At 41.3% G+C, this 7,369-nt stretch overlaps 1 pseudogene; it reads right to left on the minus strand.

The window, feature by feature from the left end:
* Window positions 1-751: 751 nt before the first annotated feature.
* Window positions 752-6,602, minus strand: LOC130736689 (uncharacterized; annotated as a pseudogene).
* Window positions 6,603-7,369: the final 767 nt, after the last annotated feature.

Raw genomic sequence — 7,369 nt, forward strand, 5'->3', positions numbered from 1 at the left:
AGGAAAACATCACCACCATACTTATTTACAATAACCAACTAAGCATAACCGAGAATTGGAAGAATTAAAGAACAATGCACCCTTACCCACTTAGTACTTACTCCCAAAACAATTCCAAAGCTCCAAAATTCCCTAAGATTAGGTCAATCATGGTTTTTCACTTATAAGCTTGTAATGAGCTAAAGAAAAGAAGGGTAAAAAGGCTCAAAGTGGTTATCAAAGGATAATTCATTCAAGGTAAGCTTATATGGCTAGTGGCTTATTAATTAAAAGAAGAAAATGCTTAAAATCACCTCAATATGTGCATGTGAATATCAAGTAGAAACAAGCGTCAAGTCAAGTTCTAGAGTGCAAGTAATCAAGAGTGCAATCACACAAGAAAAAGATTAGAGATGGCATGGCATACGGTTGACCACCTACAGTTAAGGCTCAAAAACTCTCACAGGGGAATTAAGTCTATCATAATTGTTTCAACCCCTCAATTTTCAAAAGTAACTTGACAACAAGAATGCATGGATTCACATCACAAGATATCATGACTCAGTTCAAAGAAAGGAAATGCCCATAATCTAAACAAGACCTAAGAATTCAAAGAGAAGCATGCATCAATTTATTCATCTAATTTATTCTACCTAAGCTAATCTCCCCCCCCCCCCCCACACTTAAACTACACATTGTCCCAATGAAGCATAACAAATATGGAATTGAACAAGTGCAATAAAAGTAAAGAAGGGAAAGAAAACTCCCTGATTCATGGCGGGAGGAGGGTGGAAACAACCAAGGAAACATCGTCCATGGTAGCATCCACAAGAGAAGGATTAGTGAGGAAATGCTTGAGGCGATGACCATTAACTTTGAAGCTCTTATCTGTGGATTCACTTTTGATCTCTACAGTACCATAAGGAAACATATTAGTAACAACAAAAGGACCAATCCACTTAGAACGAAGCTTACCGCTCATTAGGCCAAGCCTAGAGTTATACAACAACACTTGTTGTCCAACCAAAAAGTCTTTTCTGGAAATCAAGCTATCATGGAATATTTTGGTCTTCTCTTTGTAGAACTTAGAGTTCTCATAGGCTTCCAAGCGGATCTCATCTAACTCACTCAATTGAAGCTTCCTTTCGCCACCAGCTTGATCAAGAGCCAAGTTGCAAGTCTTCACAGCCCAATAAGCACGATGCTCTATCTCAACAGGGAGATGACATGCCTTACCAAAAACAACGCGATAAGGAGACATTCCGATGGGTGCTTTGTAAGCAGTACGATGGGCCCAAAGAGCATCCTCAAGTCTATTGCTCCAATCCTTCCTGTTAGGCTGGACCGTCTTCTCCAAGATCCTCTTTATCTCTCTGTTGGAATTCTCAGCTTGCCCATTTGTTTGAGGATGGTATGGTGTGGAAATTCTATGAACAACCCCATATTTCTTGAGAAGAGCTTGCATGGACCTATTGCAGAAATGGGTGCCTTGGTCACTAATGATTGCTCTAGGAATGCCAAACCTGCAAAAGATGTTAGACCTAACAAAATCCACAACAACTCGAGAATCATTAGTCCGGGTGGCCTTAGCTTCCACCCATTTAGAAACATAATCAACAGCAAGAAAAATATAATAAAAACCAAAAGAAACAGGAAAAGGACCCATAAAATCGATACCCCATACATCAAAGACCTCACAAAACAGCATGGGCTGTTGAGGCATCTCTTTTCTCCAAGAAATGGTACCGCCTGCTCTCTGACATGGCTCACAGGTGCTGCAAATCCTTGCCGCATCTTTGAAGATGGTGGGCCAGTAAAATCCAGAATCAAGCACCTTGCGTGCTGTCCTTTGGGGTCCAAAGTGACCACCCACTGCAGAAGCATGGCAAAACTGAAGGACTGACTCAATCTCATGATCTGGAATGCACCTCCTAATAACCTGGTCAGTACAAAACTTCCACAAATAGGGGTCATCCCAACAATAATATTTAGCATCACTCTTGAGCTTAGCAATCTGAGCTCTAGAAGCAAATGGAGGGAAAACATAAGCAACTAAATAATTTACAATATTAGCAAACCAGGGTGCTGGAAAAGAAACTGAAATATTAAAGAGCCGTTCATCCGGAAAGTCATCTCTAATGGGAAGAGAGTATCAGCATCCCTCTCTATCCGACTCAAGTGATCGGCCACCAAATTCTGTGCTCCACTTCTATCTCTAATCTCCAAGTCAAACTCTTGGAGTAAGAGCATCCATCGGATCAACCTAGGTTTTGATTCAGCCTTCTTCAACAGGAACTTTAGAGCTGCATGGTCAGTGTACACAATAATTCTAGAACCTAGCAAATATGATCGAAATTTATCTAGAGCAAACACAATAGCTAGAAGTTCTTTTTCAGTGGTTGTGTAATTCGCTTGTGCAGAATCTAAAGTTCTAGATGCATAATATATTACCCTAGGCAACTTATCTACTTTTTGAGCAAGGACAGCACCCAATGCGTAATTAGAGGCATCACACATAAGCTCAAAAGGGGCTGTCCAATCCGGTGCCTGAATGATAGGAGTGGTGGTCAGGGCTTTCTTGAGGCAATCGAACGCCTCTCTGCATTTCTCATCAAAATCAAACGCCACTTCCTTCTGCAGCAAGTTAGAAAGAGGAAGGGCTCTCTTGCTGAAATCCTGAATGAACCTGCGATAAAAACCTGCATGGCCAAGAAAAGAACGCACCTCTCGCACGCAAGAGGGGTAAGGCAAATGTGAAATAACATCTATCTTGGCAGGATCCACCTCTATGCCTTTGTTAGAAATCACATGACCTAGAACTATGCCTTGCTCTACCATAAAATGACACTTCTCATAATTCAAAACAAGGTTAATTTCAATGCACCTATGCAAAACTTTATCCAGATTATCTAAACATGTATCAAATGAAGATCCGTAAACAGTGATATCATCCATAAAGACCTCGATGCAACTCTCTAAGAAATCACTGAAAATACTTACCATGCACCGCTGGAATGTACCAGGGGCATTGCATAGGCCAAAAGGCATCCTCCTATAGGCAAAAGTGCCAAAGGGACAAGTGAATGTGGTCTTTTCTTGGTCCTCAGGAGCAATGTGAATTTGAAAGTACCCAGAAAAACCATCAAGAAAACAGTAGTGACTTTTACCTGCTAAGCGCTCAAGCATTTGATCAATGAAGGGCAAAGGAAAGTGATCCTTTCTAGTTGCTTGATTGAGCCTCCTATAATCAATGCAGACTCTTCAACTGTTTTGCACTCGAGTAGGGATAAGCTCGTTCCTCTCATTCTTCACTACGGTCAGTCCTGTCTTCTTAGGGACCACTTGAACTGGGCTCACCCAAGGGCTGTCAGAGATCGGATATATAATTCCAGCTTGTAGCAGCTTGGCGATCTCCTTCTTCACAACATCAAGTATCACTGGGTTAAGTCTCCTTTGTGGTTGTCTTACTGGCTTCGCTCCTTCTTCCAAGAGTATTCTATGCATGCACATGGATGGACTAATCCCAGGAATGTCAGCTAAGGTCCAACCAATAGCTTTCTTGTGCTTCTTTAGTACTTGCAGCAACTTTTCCTCTTGATTTTCACGAAGGAGAGAGGAAACAATGACAGGGAGCTTCTTATCATCCTCCAAGTAAGCGTACTTGAGGTTATCTGGTAAGGGCTTAAGCTCCAATACGGGTGCCTGCAAAACAGATGGAACCAAACTAGCAGATACAGTTTCTGCAGCCTGCACTTCAACAACTGGGTTAGTGCAATCAGATTTCTTAACATCTGAGTCAACAACAACAGTGTCCAAAAATTGATCAATGCAAGAATCACACATTTCAGTAGCAGTACATGTATGACAAGTGTATGACCCTGTTGTTGGATTTATTAATCCAGCGTCACCCTTAGGATTCGATGGGCTTAACATCCCACCCCATGGCGCTTAACATCGCAGCCCCTTGAGGACTCTGTGCTATAAGGAAATAAAGTTGCGCCCTCACTAACAGCAATTGCTTTTGGCGTAGTGGTAAGCGCTTGATCCAATAAGTGGTATCAGAGCAAGGTCATGGGTTCGAATCCCCCGGCTAACACTGGGGGGGAGATTGTTGGATTTATTAATCCAGCGTCACCCTTAGGATTCGATGGGCTTAACATCCCACCCCATGGCGCTTAACATCGCAGCCCCTTGAGGACTCTGTGCTATAAGGAAATAAAGTTGCGCCCTCACTAACAGCAATTGCTTTTGGCGTAGTGGTAAGCGCTTGATCCAATACCTGTTAGTGAAGGGAAATCAGAATCATGTAGGAAATCAGATTCATGTTCATCAAGCATATCATCAAGCAGTTCATCAAGCAAATCAATATGAAACACATAATAGTCTTCAGGTGGATGTTTCATAGCATCAAAAATATTTATCCTAACCACAATATCACCGAATTCCATAGTCAGTGTACCAGCATAAACATCTATCTTGGTTCGGGCTGTCTTTAAAAATGGTCTCCCCAAAATGATAGGAACTGTATTACGGGAAGATTCTTTTTCCATTTCAAGCACATAAAAATCAGCAGGGAAAACAAGTTCACCAACCCTAACCAAAACATCCTCTACCCAACCAGCAGGGTGTGCCGTGCTCCTATTTGCTAATTGGATGACAACACCCGTAGGTTTCAAAGGTCCAAGTGAAAGTGATTTAAAAATAGACATAGGCATCACATTAATTGAAGCTCCTAGATCTAGCATGGAATTTTCAAATTTAGTATCACCTATGACGCAAGGAACAGAAAACGTACCTGGATCCTCACACTTTTCAGGAACATCAGAAACAGGAGCAGGTTTACCAACTTTACCTATGATTGCAGAAACGTTTCTCCCCATGCGAACTCTTTCATTTCCTTTCAGCTTCCTTTTCTGAGTGCATAATTCTTTCAGAAACTTTGCATATCTTGGAATTTGCTTGAGTGCATCAAGTAGAGGTATGTTCACCTCCACTTTCTTGAATATCTCCAAGATTCCCTTATCTGTCTCTTCCTTCTTTTTGCTTGGCATAGCTTTCGGAGGGAATGGAAGAGGAATGGAAGGTGGTTGTACTTGGAAGGTTCTTGTGGCAGTGGTCTCTGTCTCCTTTTTAGGTTCAGGCTCTGGCTCTGGTCCATGATCTACATCAATTTTCTTCCCCGACCGTAAGGTGATGGCACTCACATTTCTTGGATTGACAACCGTCTGAGAGGGCAGCTTATCAGAATTCTGGGACTGTAGCTGGTTTATTGAAGTAGCCATCTGTCCTATCTAGGTGGTCAGATTCTGAATAGAGGATCTGGTGTCTTGTTGGAACTGCATGTTTTGGGCTGTCATCTGCTTCAACATATCCTCCAATGAAGATTCTTTAGATTGCGGTGCAGCAGGGTTGTTAGCCTGTTGTTGCATTGGAGGAGGAACATATGGTCTAGCATTATTCTGAAACGGTGCTTTGGCAGGTTGTGACTGATCAGACCATCTAAGATTCGGATGATTTCTCCAGCCAGGATTATATCTGTTAGATGACAGATCATAATTTTGCTGAGGTCGATTATTGAAAATCTTGGCAGCATATGCTTCAGGATTCTCATCTGTAGGTTCCTGCAGAGAAGGACAAACATCAGTATTATGGTCTTTAGTGCAAATGCCACAAACCTTTTCCTGTTGTGAAGGTTTATTCTGGTTCATGGCCAATTGAGTAACCAAGCTGGCAATGGTTTCCATCCTCTTCTCAAGCTTGTCCATCCTTGGATCTGTCCCAATCTCATTAACAGTTTTAACAGCATCATTACTCCTTGTTTGAAACTGCTGAGAATTAGCAGCCATCTTCTCAAACAACTGCCTGGCTTCAGTAGGAGTCATGTCATTCAATGCACCTCCACAAGCAGCATCAATGAGATGTCTCTCCATGTTGAGCAAACCCTCATAGAAATACTGAACTAGGAGCTGCTCGGTAATCTGGTGATGGGGGCAGCTCACACATAGTGTCTTGAATCTTTCCCAGTATTCATGTAGAGTCTCTCCATGTAGCTGCCTGATTCCTGAGATGTCTTTTCTGATTGAAGTTGTCCTAGAGGCAGGGAAGAACTTCTCAAGAAACTTTCTTTTCAGGTCGTCCCAGCTTGCAATGGATGAAGGAGGCAGGTTATACAGCCAAGTCTTTGCAGTTCCCTGAAGGGAATGAGGAAAAGCCTTCAAAAAGATATGATCTTTGTCAACTTCAGGAGGCTTCATGGTGGATATGACAGTACGAAACTCCTTGATATGCATATGAGGATCTTCACCTGCAAGACCACCAAACTTAGGCAATAAATGGATTAGTCCAGTTTTGAGTACACATGGTACATCCTCAGGATACTGGATACACAAGCTTTCGTAGGTGAAATCAGGTGCAGCCAGCTCCCTTAATGTTCTTTCTCGCGGTCCTTCTTCAGCCATGTTTTCAGAAACTGCAACAAATTCAGAATCAAAATCAAGGTCAGAATCAGAATCACTTAAATGAGGATCAGTAACAAAAGCTCTACGTGCTCTAATTAACCTATGAAATTCTCGATCTATTTCAGAAATAAATGGATGCAAAAACCCAGGATTAGCCCTAGTCATGCAACACTAAGTATCCCAATTAGAATAAGAATCACTTGAAAGTAAATTTTTTTTTTTCGAAACCCTAAAAAAACTTTTGGAGGAAGGCCTCTTTTTGCGTTTTTAAGAATCGATCTCACGGATGAATTGGAAATTTTTTTCTACCCCAAAAGCATATATAATATGTTGAATTCCGAGTTTTGGAGCAAAAGATATGGCCGTTTGAAGTTACAGCCTAATTATCCTTCACAAATCACTAATCCTTACCTTCACCAACAAATCCAGTACCTGCGTCAGAGATCGAACTTGTTAATACTACTACTAATAATACAAATACTACTAATACTAACTCTATTAAACCTTTGGTAAAGACGATAGTCCCCGGCAACGGCGCCAAATTTGATCGAGGCCGTACCCGATACAAATAATTAATTTAGAAAACTGTAGTAACTAGGAAGTGAGTCCTAGGTCGTTTCCCAAGGATTATCGTTTCAACAAAGATTCAGTATTAAGAACGCACACACACTGGGGGGGTTTGTGATTCAGTTCAAAAGATTAGCAGAAAGTAAACAAAGATTAATATGATCAATTAAAGACGGACGAATCCCTTTGTTCAGTATATCGCTGCTCAATCACGGGTATCTAAAGATCAATTCTTGTTATTAGTTTCCTAGTTCGTGAGAATTAATTAACTAAGAGATAACTAATTCACAGATTCCTAAACTAAGCGATTAAGAATCGTTTACGCCCTAATATGAACTAAGCGAACATACATCATCTTCTATTTC

The sequence above is a fragment of the Lotus japonicus genome, chromosome 1 (assembly GCF_012489685.1).
Source record: "Lotus japonicus ecotype B-129 chromosome 1, LjGifu_v1.2".
In the NCBI taxonomy this organism is placed as follows: Eukaryota; Viridiplantae; Streptophyta; class Magnoliopsida; order Fabales; family Fabaceae; genus Lotus; species Lotus japonicus.